Below are 18,881 nucleotides of genomic sequence, written 5' to 3' on the forward strand. Positions count from 1 at the left end.
TATCGGTGTCAAAACACGGAGCTCACGCCAGTCCGTCCGTTCACCTCAAGCGCTGAGAGCGCGTCCAAACAAGACGCAATCTATGTCGATGCAGCCGAACACGCGGTCTGTGATGCATTCACGATTGTGAATAAATTATCAGAGTCAACAGCTCACGGCAGGTTCGGTCATTACCAAAGATCCTGAGGAAGCTGCGATCGCCCTCGCTATAAACTCAACCTCAGCTCTTCATATAATTAACGACTCGAAAACCGCAATACGAAATTACAGCAGAGGCAGGATATCCCGTGTAGTACTCAAATTGCTGCTTGGCTCTCAAACGACTGACCCTTCGATACAGCTAATCAGGACACTAGCACATCGCTTCCTTCCTGGTAATGATGCCGCCCACAACTTGGCTCTATGACTCGTCAGCCAGGCGACGGGACAACCCCTCATTAGGTCGGCAAGAGACCGTATGGTTCACTGTCAAGAAAAATACACTGCACTTCCGTCAAACACGTACCCTACACCCTCCGGGACAAAACTCTTGCAAAGGCACAAGAGGTTACCGGCGAAAATTACAGACGCATTCCTTTCCAAATCTAGCCACCCACCCAAATGCATACCCTGCATTATACACCCCTTACTGTAATCTTTGCCACCAGAGGGCCACCTTAGACTACATACTATGAACATGCCCACGAGAGTGACGAGACCCCCCTCCGCGGGATCTGCAGTTCTCCACCTGCGAGCAGTGGGAGGCCGCTATGCTCAGCACGGGACCGCTAATCCAACTGCGGGTCATCGAGTGCTCGAGGGATCCGGCGACGTAGCGGGGAAGCTTCTGCATGCCTGACTTCCTCAGTGTTAATAAACATTTAACCTCCTCCTCCTCCTCGCCGACGCGAGATTTTCACTGAGCCTAGACAGGCTTTCGCCTTACGAGATTTATGCCAAACATCACAATAAAGTCATTGCTCTCTACGTGGCTGTTATAGATTTGGACAGTTCCATTATGATCAGCTTTTTTTGGGTCAAGCTTTTTGAACATACCATTTACGTTGTTACGAAAACAGCCTGGGCACTAGACAGTCGAAACAGAGTCCACAGGGTGCATGTAGTTGTGTTGTGTTATTATGAGCAGTGATGAAAACAATTTCTTCTGCCCGAAACAGATGTTTCGAGATGTTTCATTTTAAGACGGAAGCCTTTAATCCCTCATCGTTGTCAACAGTGGTGTCACACTGTCAAGAGCGAGAGCTAAAAATAAATACATTCTCTCCGCCGGGAATCGATCCTCCATCCCTCGAATCGCCTGCCCAGCGCTTTACCAACTGCGCCACGCCCCGAATTTTTATTGGCAAAGCAATACTACGTCAGGTTTCGAGCCTTCAGCGTAGCCTGGTCCGGTAGTTACGCTTCACACCACGTGACTACTGACGTCATACCCGTGCGAGAGATGGGCTACCAGCCTGGCTCGTAGCCACGTCGGGCGTTACGCGCTTCTCCTACTAGGTGCGCTGTAGTTTAAAAGTTGGTGTGACGTCATAAACGATGCGAAGATCGGATCTTCAGCGCAGCGTGGCTCGTAGCCACGCCGGACGGTTCGCGCTTCTCCCAATAGGTGCGCTTTGGTCTGACAGGTGTTAGCAAACCGCTGGAATGGAAAGAGGAAGCCACGGAGCTGGTGGAATAAGGAAATCAGGGAAGCTATTGAACAACGACGGGCTGCTTCAAGGGAACACCGAATGGCAAAGAAAGCGCAGGTGTCTCTGGAGGAAATCGACGAAAAATGGGAATCATATCGACAAAAGAAACTTCAAGTGCAGGCCCTCGTCCAAAGTAAAATAAGACAGTCCACCGATCGCTGGATGGCTGACATACGCGATGCCTCTAGAGTCGGAGCAAGCAAATTCTGGAACCACATAAGCTGGCTAGGCAAGAAGAATCAAAGAAAGCAGGATCGGAGTCAAGATAACGAGGGAAATTGTTTAAAGGGAGACAACGCAGTGAACTACATTACATCAGTTATAGCCTAGTCATTTAGGAGCGACGATAGGGTAATCTCCGTAAATCAGGAAGCAACAAAGGATAGCAGAATACAAAGCAGCTTATAACTGACCAACACAGACTGGAAAAAGCAGAAAAAATATTCCTAAAAACACATCTACAGGAATAGATGGAATTCCGATCAAGCTGATTAATGAACTTGGTCCAGAAAGTAAGGAAACGTTGTTAAAAGCTCTGGAAACAGTCATAACGAATAAGCAAATTCGGGACAGCTGGCGGCAGAGTAAAATGAATTTGATTTATAAAGGGAAAGGAGAAAGGATGCACATAAAATCCTACAGGCCGATTACCATAACGTCTGTTATGTACTAGTTGGCCATGCAGGCGGTGAAATTAAAGGTGCAAGCATGGGTAGAAAGTAACACGATACTCGGAGGACTTCAGAACGGCTTTATAACTGGTAGGCGCTTAGATGATAGCCTGTTCGTGCTTACCCAATGCATCGAAATATCTAGAGTGGAAAATAGACCTTTGTAATTGGCCTTCCTGGAGATAAACGGGGCGTACGACAATGTAAACAGGGACCTCCTGTGGAACATATTAAAAGAAGAAGGTATCGGTTATGAGATAATAGAGTTCCTATAGGAAATATACCGGGATAAAGAAGTAGAAATTACATGGGAAGGGATAAGAAGTACGGAAGATGTCAAAGTATGAAAAGGATTGAGACAAGGCTGTCCTCTATCACCGCTGCTGTTCATGCTTTATATGATAAACCTGGAACGAAGGATACAAGAAAGCAGCCTAGGTTTTAACCTGTCAAATAGATTAAGTGGAAAAGCGGTAGAGCAGCGCCTCCCCGGTTTGATGTGTGCAGACGATATTGTGCTGCTAGCTGAGAGTCCGGAAGAATTGCAAACTCTAGTTAAGTATTGCGGAGACGAAGGACACGCTCTAGGCTTAAGTTTTAGAGGAGTTATGTCGGGTCTGATGATTTTCAACGGCTCAACTGATCGGGGTTTAAAAATACAAGACCTTGAAATATCCAGAGATGTAGAATATAAATATCTCGGGGTATGGGTAAACGAAGGATTGGCATACATTGGAAAGCAGGAGTAGTCACTTAAGGCCAGAGGACGAAGGAATTCCGGGATAATGAAGAATAGGGTATTGTCGGGATACAACAGGTATGAGGTTTTGAGGGCTATTTGGAAAGGAATTATGGTGCCCGGACTTACTTTCGGAAATGCGGTTTTGTGCCTAAAATCAGAGGTACAGTCGACATTAGAAATAAATCAGAGATCCGTTGGACGATTAGCACTAGGTGCCCACGGCAGTACTACAAATGAGGCGGTACAGGGAGATATGGGCTATGCATCTTTCGAAGTACGGGAGGCTCAGAGTAAAATATTATATGAGGAACGCCTGAGGAAATTGGACAGTAACAAATGGGCAGCTGAAGTATTTAAATACCTATACCTAAAAACCGTTGGCTCACAATGGAGGAAAAGAACTAGGAAACTAACCAGTAAGTGTGCTAGTCACAAGGACGGAGAAATTAAGAGCGTTAAGCAAGAGGTGAAAAAGACAGAAGGTAAATATTGAATAAATTCGATGGAAAAGAAACAGAGTTTGGAATTATACCGAAAGTGGAAAAGGCAGACCAGAACGGGAGCTTTCTTTGATAACTCAAAAGGCAGTGCTAGATCAAGGTACCTTAGAAGACGCAGCTACAAAAAGAAATTTAACAATGAAGATGACGCATGCGCTGTATGTGGTAACTCCAGTGAAACAATTGGCCATATTATACTCGAATGTAATGGTGTCCATCCGGAAGTCGATGCAGGCGCAGTCAATGTTCCTGAAGCTCTGGGGTTTAGAGATGCCAGTGGCCGGGTGAATAAACCCGCGGTGGAAGCTAGCAAAAAACGACTTGAAGATTGGTGGCTTAAAAGAAGAGAAGTGACATAATGTTAGTAATGTAGAAACAAATTTTAAAAAATAGAATGATGGTATAGTTAACCAATCTTAAACAATAATTCATATAACGGGAAAAACATGAGCATGATAGCTACTGCTACCACCCCGTTCCAAAGGGGACGCTCCTATATTCCATCCATCCATGGTAGGATGCCTTGATGCTTGCGCCCCCGTCCGCCGCTACGGAGGGTGTAGACTTTAGGAGACTATAGTGGGGACAACCCGCCGGGGTGGTGCAGTGGTAAGACGCCCGACTACTGTTCCGGAGTACCCGGGTTCGAACCCGACGTTTCGATGGAGGCGAAACGGAGTGGCGTCCGTGTGCTGTGCGATGTCAGTGCATGTTAAAGAACCACAGGTGTTCGAAATTTCCGGAGTCCTCCACTAGGGCGTCTCTCATAGCCTTAATCACTTTGGGACGTTAAACCCCAAAAACCAACCAACCATTCTTTGAAAGGGCCAGCGCCGCTTCTACGCCTCCATATTTGAGCCCACGCAAGTGTGTTCCGGTTTTGCGGTGGCTGTCGCGTGGCGTTCTTTGGCACGCGTTCAAGTTTGTGATTGCACATGGCAGGAACACTAAACAAGATGAGACCTCTGGAGGAAAGGCGCAGTATCTCACACTTTCTCCGAGAAGTGCGCGCTTGGATGGTACGCCATCGCTCCTGTCGCGTGGCGTTCCTTGACGCGCGTTGAAGATAGGGATTGCAGACAACAGGAACGCTCCTGATGCGCTATGAGAAGGGTGGGCCATAATATGGCGGTGTTTTCTCCACCCTTAGAGGGGGCAAGCATGCGCGCATCCAGGCCCTCTAACTGGTGGTGTCGCCTTCCATTGGAGACACTTCGCCTCTCTTTCTTTCGCAATCTCCTAGGCTTAACTACAGCTAAGCCACTGTGAATTTTTTTCTTTATTGCCTGGCTTGAAAAGCTCACGACATAACACAAAACTTCGATCAAAACATGAAAAAAGTTAGTTCTGGTTTAACTCTGGTTAACCCTAGTTGAATTGCGATAGCAATGGCGGCAACTTCTTTTGTCTCCAACATTATTCCCCTATCACGCCATATCAGTGTAAGGTGGTGCATTATTGGGGGCACTTTAGCTCATCCTTTAAGAGTATGACGTGAGAGCATAAGTTGTCAGTTTTCTCCTTCTGCTCCTCCTCCTCCTCGGCTGTTCAAGGTCAAGCGTGGCCTCCGCCTGCCGTGTGCTGTGCGATGTCAGCACACGTTAAAGATCCCCAGGCCGTCGAAATTACTCCGTAGCCATCCACTACGGCTCCTCTTTCTTTCTTTCCACTTTCTCTCCCACCTTCGTCCCTTCCCTTACGGCGCAGTTGAGGTGTCAGCAGAAAACAAGTGAGACAGTTACCGCGCCCTTCCCTTCCTATAAATCAATCAATCAATCCGCCGGGTCCAAGCGATGGCTCGAAACCTGGTGCAGTATTGCTATTGCAATAAAAACACACATAAGGCAATGTACATCAAGGAATGTAGGCGTCAAGTTTGCGCGGCCAGGATTACCAACTGGCACAAGCTCAGAGAAGCGCAGGAGGAGGACCAAGGCGAGATTGAGGATCACGATAGCTGGTGCGGGGCGCTGCGGAAAAGCAAGCAGAGATTTACGCAAGAACTGACACGCACAAATGAGACATCGGAAATAGACGCCCATCTACTCCACCTGTGGGAAGCGAGAAGGGGACTGTTAAGAAGATGGAAGAAACAGAGGCACAATCGAAAGCTTAGGATGAAAATCGTGGAGATCACAAAGAAGGCGGCGGAGTACGCTGAACAACTGACGAGAGCCAACTGGGGCAAATTCTGCGACTCTCTGCAGGGGACGCTCAGCACTTCCAAGACATGGCGAATCCTAAAAGCCATCATGGACCCCACCAAGACCAGGCGAGAGGGGCAGAAGTCGCTGGAGCGGTTGCTACACGCATTCCCAGGCACGAAGGAAGATGTGATCAAGGCCGTCCACGACAAATGCTACGGAGTAGAGCTAGAGGATCCATATCCATACGCAGAAGATTACAAAGGAGACCCAAATCTGAAAATGTACGAGCCGATCACGGAGGAAGAAGTCCGGACGGCAATAGCAAGTGGCACTCGAAACACAGTGGCGGGTGATGACAAGATCACTAATGACATAATTCGGAACATGAGCAACAGCAATATCAAGGCACTGGCGCATTTCATGAACAAACATTGGGAAGCAGGAACGGTGCCAGCGCAGTGAAAACACTCGGTGGTCATCATGATCCAGAAACCCGGGAAAAAATTGGCAATAGAGAATTTGCGGCCCATTTCTTTAACTTCGTGCCTGGGAAAGATTTTCGAGAGGGTTGTCAATAATAGACAGCAAAATTACTTAGAGGATAGCGCTCAGATGCCGGACACCATGTTTGGCTTCAGAGAAAAGCTATCAGCCCAGGACGTTCTCCTGCAGATCAAAGAAGAGGTCTTGACGAGTATCCCACGCTCGGCAGAACACGTAGTTTTGGCAGTGAACATTAAAGGTGCATTTGATAATGTTATTCACAAGGCGATCTTAGATGGTCTGGCAGACACGAATTGTGGAACCAGAGTCTACGAGTACGTTAGGAGCTTTCTGAGTAACCAGACGGCCGAAATCAAGATTGGCAATATAGAAACAGAGACCTTCTCCCCGCCCAACAAAGGGACACCTCAAGGAGCAGTCATTTCGCCCACGCTGTTCAACGTGGCAATGATTGGCCTGGCCAGGCGCCTTGAGAAGGTGGAGGGCATACAGCACGCTATGTATGCTGATGACGTCACCATCTGGACAACCACAGGATCACTCGGGTAGAAGGAAGCGAAATTGCAAGAAGCAGCATCTGTCATCGAAGAATATCTAAAGCAGAGGGGCTTGGAGGGCTCATCAAGAAAATCAGAACTGATCATATTCTGGCGAGGGAAGGGCAACCGCTCTGCTCCCACAGATCAAGGCCACAAGGTCGAGATCCGGCTGCAAGGGGAGACAGTACCCGAAACGACAACCGTGAGGATCCTGGGGATGTGGCTCCAATCGAATCAAAGGTGTCAACACAAACTTCATCTGCTCAAGACCTCGACCCAGCAGGTCGCCCGAATGATAGCACGGGTGACCAGCAAAAAGATGGGGAAGGAGGAGCCCGGCACACTCAAACTTGTCCGGAGCCTCGTTATTAGCAGAGTAGCGTATGCTCTACCCTACTTCAATATGACCAAAGCAGAGGAAGACAGAGCGGGCGCCATCATCAAAATGGCGATCAAGACCGCACTCAAGCTCCCCAAGAACACACCGAACCACAAGCTAGCAGCTCTGGGTCTGCACAATACAATACAAGAATTAGCAGAAACCCAAATCAAGTCACAGCTAAACAGACTTCTACAAACGAGGACGGGAAGACGGGTGTAGGAAAGACTGGGATATAGCACACACCTACAGGCTTATAACAAGACAAGAGAGGTATCGCGGGAAGTCAAACATTGGTACCGAGTTCGGCCCATACCAAGAAACATGGACCCCCGCCTACACCCGGGAAGGAGGCAGGCAAGGTCAGAGTATTATGAAAAACCATTCGGCCAACAAGACACGTCAAGGTTCACCGACGCAGCCTTATACGAAACCAACGCAAAGAGGGCGATAGCCACGGTCACAGACCGCGAAGGCCGGGAGGTAGTTAGCGCCTCGATCCAAAACTGTACAGTCACGGAGGCAGAGGAAGTGGCTATCGCACTGGCCATTAGGCAAGGAAGAGAAACGGGAGAGAGGCTGACGATAATGTCGGACTCTCAATCCGCGTGCAGAAATTTTCAACGGGGTAGATTATCTAAGGTAGCGCACCAAATCCATACTTCCACAAGCGAGCCAACAAAACAATACACTCAAACACTAATGTGGATTCCGGGGCATGCAGGGATCATGGGGAATTTGCACGCAGAGAGGGTAGCCCGAGGACATGCAACCTACCGTGCGCCCAACAGTCTCGCGACCGAGGACCTGATTCCGCTTGACCCTGACTACACCACAATACTACAGCACTACAGAGGCTTGCGGAAAGTATATCCGGAGTCGCATAAAAAGCTTAGCAACGACGAGGCCATAGATCCGAGGCGGCTACAGACGGGCACCTTCATTAATATACACCTATTACACATGATGCATCCCACAACATTCAGAGACGAGTGCCCGTGGTGCGGGAAGACCCCTACCCTGCACCACATAACATGGGAATGCAGCTCACATCAACTACCAAAAATTTAAAACCCAAATGAAAGACAGTGGGAGGCTTTGCTGGTCAGCTCTGACCCGGAGGCTCAGCTCTACCTGGTCACAAGAGCTCGCAAACTGGCGAAAGCCAGTGGTGCCCTGGACTGGGGGCGCCAACCGCTCGTCAGCCTCGGTTGAAGACGCGAAGAAAAAGATCCCCGAGCAGTTAATAAAGTTCACTCACTCAAGATCAGCCAGTGCTCGTGAAACGCCCTTCATAATTTCCCTTGTCTACCGTGAAGAGAGCGGGAATTCAGCTAGTGTTGTTGTTGTGGCCGTATGAAAAAGGAAAAAAATGCACGGGCCTCCAACTGGCTCTGTAGCTGAGCCACTTCCGCTGCCTCGTGCGGACAGAAGAAAAAATAGAGAAGAAACGAAAAAGAAGAGGGAGAGAAAGACGCGTGCCGAAACAACAGCCATCGTCCACCATCAAAGCAATGGCGGGTGCAATGACGGCCTACAACAAATAAAATTCGGTGGCTGGCTAGCCCCCGCCACAAGCGGCGTTGACCTACCGTCCCATCCCCGTAGGGACAGGAACTGCCACCCTTCTCCAGCTCCCCTGCTCATCCTCAGCGAGTCACACCGCGCGTTGCTTTTCCTGTAAACGAATTGTAGAACGCCAGTAAACTTTGATGCGTTCAGTGAAATGCCGGTTGTGCTCAACAAGGGGCGCGCGATGTACTTTTACGACAGGTCATGACTGACGTCACCAGTCAATTCATGCATATATAGGATGCCTAGAGAGTCTGCATGTCAGTCTTTGCAGGCTCTCTACCCGGAGGCATTTCAGTTGGGGAAAAATGGCGCCGTTAGCTCAACTGGCAACACTGGTCTTTAAAGGGCGGCGGTCTAGAACACTATAGCGGCGGAAAGTGCCCTTTCAGAGGCTGTTGCCAGCCTAAAATACGGACATGTAGGCTCTCTAAGGGTGCCTCGATGCCAGCGCCGCCGAGAGAGGGTGGCAGTTCCTGGCCCCACGGGGTTGTTACCATGGCCTCCGAGATTACCCTCGCACCAGTCGTTTCGAGCAGTTCGAAACGATCGGTTGTGCCAGCGCTGCGCTCCCCGTGCCTCGCTCTACTTCTCTTCTTTCGCAGGCAATCTGTTCCTCCCCTAGGTCTACCGGTCGCCTTCTACGACTCCTGGACCGCTCCAGGGCCTGCGGATTCCACCTGTACGTGCGCCGGTGGCCTCCGCGGGCAAACCGCTAGGTCCTCTAGCGGTTTTTGGACGCTTTGCGGGTTGGGACTTTGTCATCAGCGCCCAACCTTCGAACGTCATATGCGCCATCCCTTCAAGGGGCGCTCGGGCGGACTGAACCGCCTCGATAACTGAACCAGGTGGGTTCTGCGCCTTCCGATCCGTGGGCGCACCCGGTTCTCGGGGGTGACCTCCGCGGGTCACTCCCGATTTTACGGCCGCTTTCCGCGGCCTTCGGACTTAGCGCCAGGCTGGCCTCGCTGACCGGTGGCGAGGCCTAACTCCGGCCGCACCCTGCAACGGTGGTGCCCGGGTAGGCGGTCCCCCGCGACCGCGGACATAAACAACGCTAACACGTCTACCGCGGGGTCGCCTGAGGGAGCTACTGCAGGTGCAGCATCGCCACGCGGATTATCGCTCGACCACACATCGCAGCCGGGCCCTTCGGTGGCTCGAACGCCGCCATCCTGGTCATCGTTCTCGGACTATGGTGATGCGGTTATGGCTCAGGTGCCTCAGGGGGCATCAGATTCGAGTCCGAGTGCGGCGCCTGACATCGGCAACGCCGAACCATCAACCACCTTGCGGCAAACGACTTCGTCGCCACGAGACCGCGGTCACGCTGACCGCTTCTCTAGCGGGACGCGGCTCGGCGACCTGGAGTCAGCGACACCTCCTGCGGCGGGCTCACTCCCGCAAACCATCTTGAACTTGGGCTTCGACGCGATGTCCCCTTTCACTACCGTCACGGATCACCACGAGACCTTGGTGGGCTACTTGAACGCCCGGGAACATAAGATCAGCGTCCAGGCCAGGGTTTTTATTAACAACCTTTTTTCGAAAATGCTAGAATGCTGTTCCACTTACCAGGCGCTGGCGTCCGAGGCCGTGCGGAGATCCTCCGAGCCATGTGGTACTCAGAGAAGAACAACTCCGCCGACGTCAGGTCTCGAGCGGAAGCCCGATTCAGGGCTATGCCGCCTACCAGATCTCAGCCCACGTTTGCGGACGTCTTGTGCGCCGGCACTGCTACCACCGACACCCGGCTTCCGACTCAACAACAGACGCAAGTTCCACCTGTGCGGCAAGTCAATCATGTCGCATATTTAACATCCGCGGCACCGGATTCTGTGACGCCAGCCCAGTTAATTCAGAAGCTAAAATCGAACATAGTTCCCGAGGATGCTGGTATCGGGCCAGTAATGCTGCGACAAACCGCTGCTGGCGTCACAGTTTTAGCACGCGACCGCCAGACGGTAGACAATCTGCGAGTGGCCGTTGAATCTAACGAGGTCACTAGAAACGCATTAACCATTCGCGTAGATCGGCGACGACCTCACGTGAGAGTCTGGGGTGTTGACCCTGTCGTGACGCTGGGGCTATGTCGACCCGGCCTTCACTTGGTAGCGTGCAGAGACTCGGGGTTGAAGAAGGACTGAATCTTCGAAGTTGGTAAAATATGTACAAGCAGGTTTACTGGCACTTTGAGAAAACGTATTTACAAGAATATTTACATGAAAAAGAAGGGTACATCAGCAAAATGACAAGCGTTAAGAGTTCATAGCGAGAAGCGACTGGATGAGCCGTTTACCCAGGGCCCAGAGCGACATTTCGTGCTCTGCAGCGTCCTTAAAACCCCCCTATGTCCAGCCCCTCTCTGAAGATGCTGACCAACCAAATCCAGGGCACGCCCCTCAGGTATCGGCATCCAATCGAACACATCACCGCACTGATGGTCTGAAGCACTGACTGGTCCGGCATTCATTCGTTGGGCGTGATCACTTGTTGGCGGGAAAAGCTTGGGAACGGCGAGGAGAGGAGGTACATTTCTATTCTTCAGCAAAGAAACCACAGGCTGGTTCTGACAAGGGGTTTTACTTCTCAGAAACCCGAGTGCACGTGGCGCCGCATAGGGCTCCCAACATTGTCCCTTTTCGACAATTGCAAATCTTTCCTGCATTCCCGGGAAATCACTTAATGGCCGTATGAGTCATGCTCCTTTCTTGTCCTGCACGTCAGCGGACATGTCACTCTGTCGTCTCCTTTGGATAGGAGGCATTCATCACTGGAGGATAGCACTTCTCGACTGGAAGGGTGAACAAAAGAAAGAAAGCACTTCCTGCTATTTCCCGCAGGGGGACGTTTCTTTGTGTTTTTCCAGACGTTCTCTTGACAGGGTCAATTTGGCATTTGCAGGTTGTCCACAAAGCAAAACAGGCTTACAAAAACAGAATTCCTGGAAACAGGCTCACTTAGAGCCATTGGACCATCACCACATATTCACAATACTTTTCCATGCCCACAGGCGAACAATAGAGCGCGCAAATGCGGATGCACGGTCGTAACAGCCTCCTCCCCCGCCAGAAGAGTCTCGGAGGGCAGCAGTCCCAGCTGCTGCATGAAGAGACGACTTAATGGCCTGCACGTGAACGCTTGAAGCTCGCTGTTGCTTGTCGCGTTGTCTTGATTGTTGTAGGCCAAATTGCTCGAGCTGTCTGAAACTCAACCACATGTCTAAACAAGCACTCGGCTCCCGTCTGAAGAGACCAGGTCAAAAGAAAACTGCCATTGTTGTTCGAGAAAAGCCCACTCTCAAGACGTTCAGGACCCACGTATTCCTAGAAAACCAAACGTGCTGCTTTACATAGTCACACATATACAAGCGCACGGAAAAAAAAAAAAAACCTGATTATCAATTTGGATACATGGTGAGGAACATCTCGGACCGCTTAGAAAGAGCGGCTAAGCGCGTCCGCATTCCCATTTAACTTCCCCTTTTTGTATCTTATTTCAAAATTGTACTGCTGTAAAATCAAGCTCCACCTAAGAAGGCGACTGTTCTTCGATATCGCAGTTTGCAGCCAAGCCAGGGGACAATGGTCCGTCTCTACGGTGAATTTGGCCCCTCCAAGATAGCACTGCAATTTTTGAATGGCCCATACGATGCAAGCGCACTCTTTCTCTGACGCGCAATAAGCCCTCTCTCTAGAACTCAGTTTTCTGCTCAAGTAGAGCACGGGGTGCTCATTACCGTCGTCATCTCTCTGGCAGAGAACAGCACCTAACCCTCGATCACTGGCATCACACTGGACCGTGAATTCTCGGCCATAGTCTGGAGCTCGCAATACCGGACGGCTAATCAGCACAGCCTTCAGGTTTACGAAGGAGGCTTCCTTTTGTTCGTCCCAGACTACATTTGTCGGTTCTGTCTTGCGGAGAGCGTCGGTCAGAGGGCTAGCCAAAGCTGAATAGTTAGGGATGTAGTGATTGTAGTACCCAGTCAGACCTAGGAATGCTCGAATTTCCGTCTTCGTGCTCGGCCGCGGGTAGTCTGCTACCGCAGAAATCTTAATCTCGCTGGGTTTCCTGAAACCTTGACCTACATTGTGACCCAAGTAGTCCACGGTCGCCCTTGCCAGGCAACATTTCTCGGCCTTTACGGTTAGTCCAGCTTGACGCAAAAGGCTCAGTACAGCTCTTAGATGTACCATATGGTCCGCCCATGAGTCGGAAAAAACCGCAATGTCGTCCAAATAAGGCACCGCGAATGTTTCACACCCCTTTAAAACCCTATCCATGAGTCGGGAAAAACAAAATGGAGCATTTTTGAGCCCGAAACTCATCATTGTTGGCTGGTAGCTGCCCGTCGGAGTGACGAAAGCCGCGTATCTGCTGGCGCGTTCAGTGAGCGGTACTTGCCAGTATCCTCGAGTAAGGTCCAGCGTAGTCACATATGCCGCTCTACTGACCTGTTCTACTCTCTCCTCAGTATTCGGAATAGGATACACTTGATCCCTGGTGAGAGAATTTAGCTTTCGGTAGTCTACCACAGGCCTAGGGTCTTTACCTGGAGCTTCTACTAAGATCATAGGCGAAGCATAATCGCTTTCCGAGGGTTTTATTACTCCCAATTCCAGCATGTGAGTTACTTCCCTATCCAGAAATTCTCTTTGCCTTGGAGAGAATCGGTAGCACCTTGATCGCACTGGCACGTCTGAAGTCAGCTCAATATCGTGCTCAGTCAAATCAGTCCTGCCTGGCCTGTCCACGAAGCAGGCCTCAAACTCTGTTATTATCTCGCCCAGATCGGACAGCTGGGATTTCTTTAGTTCTCCTCTCTGCTCCGTCTTTTTGAGAAGCTCCTGAGCGTTGCTTCCTTTTCCGCTGAGGCAAATCAAGTTGTCCCAGATCTCCTCGGGAAGGTTTAACGTTAGATTTACCACGGCTTGCTCCATAGCTAAGTCCTCTCGGGTTCCACTTAAAAGTCTCGTGAGATTACTAGACACTGGCGGCAAGAGGTTACTCTCAAGAACGTCCTCATTCCGCGTCTCATCAAGCTCACTTTCAAGTTGACTTATCTGAGATGCCTCGCTCTCAAAGTTTTCTGACCTGCTATCTTCCGCATCTACCACTGTTTTAACTGCCGTTTCCTCCGCTGTGGATTTTTCTGGAATGAGCAGTGTAGCTAGTTCTCGCGCCTTTGAACGTGTTAACTCTTGCACAACTCTGTCTCCGAAAAGGATGCCCCTCTTTCGCAGTAGCATGTCCGATTTGTTGGAAAACAAATACGGATAGCTTTTAGGAAGCTTTCCTGAAACGGCAGCCTCGGTTGTTAACTTGCCGAAAGGGCCCTCGATGACCACGTTCGCGATTGGCAAGCACACACTCTGTTCCTCCACTACCTGGCGGATCCACGCACACTGTCCTGTATAGTCGGAAGGCGACACATACGCCGGATGGACAACATCCATCGTTGCGGCCGAATCGCGCAGTACCTTGCAAGGCTTCCCGTTGACTACTAGGTCATGCATGTAAGGTTCCAAAAGCTGCATATTTTCCTCGCAGTCACTGACATACGAGAAAGCAATCTTTTCTTTCCGGCAGTTGACGGCAATGTGACCCTGCTCATTACACCTAAAGCATGTGAGCGGCTTCCTAGCCTCAAGCTTTTTCTTTGTGTTCTGCGCGTTGGTCACTTCCCCACTTTTCTCACTGCCGTCCTTTCTAGGGCGTTTGCCTGAAGAAGCCTTCCTTTCTTCGTTTGCAAATCTAGCAAAGTGCCTTTTCTGACGGTTATTTACACTGAACTTGGGATTGCGGAGCCTATCTACTGCTGGGTTGCTGAATTGTCGGCGCGAAGCGTACTCCTCAATGAGTTCGGCAGCTTCAGTTGCCGACTTAATTTCGCCTCGGTCCTGTAACCAATTTCTTTCTTTTTCTGGGAGGCAGCTATAAAACTGCTCCAAAAGAATTCGCTCGACTACAGCGTCCCTATCACTGTAGGAATCTGTGCTCTTTAGCCACTCGCCCAAATTTACTCTTAAATTGTACAGGAATTCAGGGTAACTCTCGTCCCTGGACTTAGTAGCGTTCCGAAAACGTTGTCTGAACGCCTCGGCGCTAAGCCTATACTTTCTCAGAAGGCAAGCTTTGACCTTCTCGTAGTTGTCCGCGTCCTCCTTGCTTAGCCGCGCGACAACCTCCGCTGCCTCGCAGGGCAGAACCGTCAATAATCTCTGAGACCACGTGTCTCGCTGGAAGGACAGTTTTTCGCAAGTTCGCTCAAAGTTAGCCAGATACAGACCGATATCCCCTGATATCACATATGGCTGCATGTACTTTGACATCTTGAAATCTGCCTCCTTGTTGAGACGAGGTACCGCTAGCTGGGGACAATCGCCCGACCTCTTGCTCAACTCTAGTTCTAATTTCCGGAGCTCAATTTCTAGCTCCAGCTTTTTTGCTTCTCTTTCAATTTCACGCTCTTTCTGCTGTCTGAGCTGTTCCTTTTTTTGACCGATGAGGTTCCATGCTTCACTGAGCTCCTCATCATCGGTTCCCAGATCAGTGATTGCCTTTATAATCAAGGGTTTTCGTGCCAAACCACTTGTATCAATTCCCAATTCCTCACACAATAGCAACAGGTCCGGTTTCTGCAGCTTTTGTAGGTCCATGATCGCTCCGAGTGTCGGCTACTTCCAAAACAACTGTGCAAACTACCAACCTAAAGGCGTTTCCACACTCTCTTTACCAGTTCTAAAATCTAACCCTGTTCTAGAACCTGGTCCACATCAGAAGAAAAGCCAAGCACTCACCCACACATGCGATCGATGTTCCGAGCTGCCCTCTTGTTGGCCGATTGTTGCGCCTGCTTGTTGCTTGAGATGCCACCTCCGATCACCAGATGTTGTAGCTTGTAGATCCAGATCCCACCTCCAGTCATCAGATGTTGTGGCTTGTAGATTCAGATCCCAACGCTGGGCACCAGTGTTGGGGCTTGTAGATTCAGATCCTACCGCTGATCACCAGTTGTCGTGACGCTGGGGCTATGTCGACCCGGCCTTCACTTGGTAGCGTGCAGAGACTCGGGGTTGAAGAAGGACTGAATCTTCGAAGTTGGTAAAATATTGTTACGATGAAATAGCAAAGGGGTGTTTATTTACAGTGATATGGCAGTGGGATAAGGTGAAGCCTACTAGCCCCAGGCACCAACGCTTCGTCTTCTTCTTCTGCCTCACCATCACCATCCCTCATCGTCATTAGCGTGACATTTCCCCCCTACTCAGACGAAGCCCTCTGGGCGTGTTCGTGAGTCGTGCGAGGCTGACACGGCTTCAAGCGGGCAACATGACACAGTTCGGTTTTGGCAGACCGGCGACCCGATGCTGTCAGGCGGGCTATCCCATAAGTTAAATCACTAAGGCGTTTGATAACCACATATGGGCCGTCATAATGGGCCAAGAGTTTTTGATGTAGGCCACGGCGCCGAATTGGACGCCATAGCCAGACTAAATCACCTACAGAGTACGTGACCCGCCGGTGACTGGAATCGTATCGCACTTTGGAACGTTCTTGTGAAGCACCAGACCGTAATCGGGCGATTCTCCGAGCTTCTTCGGCGAGACAGAGGGTCTCAGCCAGGCAGGGGTCTTCACGGCTTGTGAAGGGCAGGATAGTATCCAGAGAGTAGCGTGGCGGTCTGGCGTAAAGCAGAAAAAATGGACTGTATCCAGTCGTCTCATGCGTGGCGGTATTAAACGCATACGTGATGAAGGGCAGTATGGTGTCCCAGTTCTTATGCCCTGCGTCCACATACATGGCTAGCATGTTGATAAGCGTTCTGTTGACGCGCTCAGTCAAGCCATTTGTCTGGGGATGGTATGGCGTCGAGTGTCGGAAAGTTACGGCGCATAAACGCATGAGCTCTTCAACAACATCAGCAGTGAATTGTCGGCCCCGGTCAGTGATGACAATTCGTGGCGGCCCGTGTCGTAAGATGACTGAGTGCAGCAAGAAAAGCGACACCTGATGCGCCGTAGCAGATGGAAGAGCGGCGGTTTCACAGTAACGTGTGAGATAGTCCACGCAGATTACAATCCAGCGATTTCCATCCACGGACTTCGGAAACGGACCTACGAGGTCAATGCCTACTTGATCAAACGGTGCTGTCGGGGTCTTCACAGGGTGCAGCAAGCCAGACGGAGTTGCAGTTGGACGTTTGTGGCGTTGACATTGCTTGCAACTGGCAACGTATTGTTCAACCGTCGAGCGCATTCTGGGCCAGTAAAATCTTTCTTGAGCACGGTGGAGTGTTCTAACCGATCCCAAATGCCCAGAAGTTGGATTATCATGCATAACACGCAATACGTCCGTGCACAACGTCTTGGGAACTACGAGTAGGTATCGCTGGCCGACAGGCGAATAACTCTTTTTCCATAGGAGGCCATCATGCACACAAAAACGGCTTGTAGGTACGTTGGCTTGGGCAAAGAGAGGCTGCAGACTGGTATCATTTTGCTGTTCCGTTTTGAAAACATTCGTGTCGGGGAACGCTGGCTCGAGGGTCGATATATAATTGTCGAAATCGTCGCTTTCAGGTCCAGTCGTGGCCATTGGCATCCTAGAAAGACAATCTGCGTCTGCATGACGCCTCCCGCTTTTGTAAACCACGGCAAAGTCATATTCCTGTAACCGGAGGGCCCAGCGTGCGAGGCGACCACATGGGTCTCGAAGGTTCCGCAACCAACAGAGTGAATGATGGTCAGTTACGATAGTAAACGAACGTCCGTACAAATATGAACGGAAACGCTGCACAGCGAAAACTACAGCTAGGCATTCCTGTTCGGTGACTGTGTAGTTTCGCTCCGGCTTGCTCAGGGTACGACTTGCGTACGCGATAACATGCTCTCGTTCATTGTGCCGTTGGACAAGGACTGCACCAAGACCGATTCCACTAGCGTCCGTGTGTACTTCTGTCATTGCAGTAGGATCGAAGTGACGTAAGATGGGTTTCGATATTAAAAGAAACTTCAGTTGACGGAATGACGCGTCGCAGTCTGGTGTCCAGTTAAAAGTAGAGTTTTTGTGGAGAAGGCACGTCAATGGGTAAGCAACGTCAGCAAAGCGATGTATAAAGCGTCTAAAATACGAGCACAACCCTAGAAAACTGCGCAACTCCTTCACTGTCTGCGGGGGTTTAAAAGACTCAACAGCGGCAGTTTTCTGGGGATCCGGCATTACACCATCACCATTGACAAGGTGTCCTAGCACCAGCGCTTGGCGCTCTCCAAAGCGGCACTTTTTGGAGTTCAGAATTAGGGCGGCGTTGTGCAGGCAATTCAAGACACGTACTAGACGGTCATTGTGTTCTTGAAAGGATTTCCCAAATATCACGACATCGTCCAGATAGCAAAGACAAATGTCCCATTTTAAGCCGCGCAAAACTGTGTCCATAAAGCGTTCGAATGTAGCTGGCGCATTACACAGCCCGAATGGCATAACATTAAACTCATAAAGGCCATCTGGCGTTACGAAGGCTGTTTTTTTCTTATCTGCAGGGTCCATTGGAATTTGCCAGTAGCCAGATCTGAGATCAAGACAAGAAAAATAGGACGCACCAGAGAGGCAGTCGAGGGCATCGTCTATGCGAGGAAGAGGATAGACGTCCTTTTTCGTAACAGAATTTAAACGCCGATAATCGACGCAGAATCGCCACGAACCGTCTTTCTTGCGTACAAGAATAACAGGGGCAGCCCAGGGGCTAGATGACTCCTGTATCACCTTTTTGTGTAGCATGTCCTCCACTTGCTCATGAATGACTTTGCGCTCAGATGGGGACACGCGATATGGCTTTTGACGAATGGGACGAGCCGAACCAGTGTCGATGCTATGATGGGTCCGATGTGCAGGGCGAGAGGTTGGTCTATCTGTTTCAGAAAAGTCAAACATAGGCGAAAAAGGTAGAAGAATATCCACAAGAGTACGGCGTTGAGGTGAGCTGAGATCGGCGCTGATCATGCAGGAGATTGAAGTTTCATCAGCAGGCAAAGGTACGATGGCACTCGTAGCATCTGTGACCAAAGCAACGACGTGGGGCGCATCGGGTCCACAAGAGGCAAGCTTCAATCCCGTTGGTAAAACTGCGGGCT

This window comes from Amblyomma maculatum, chromosome 9 (assembly GCF_055883805.1).
Source record: "Amblyomma maculatum isolate TAMU_Amacu chromosome 9, ASM5588380v1, whole genome shotgun sequence".
Taxonomy (NCBI): Eukaryota; Metazoa; Arthropoda; class Arachnida; order Ixodida; family Ixodidae; genus Amblyomma; species Amblyomma maculatum.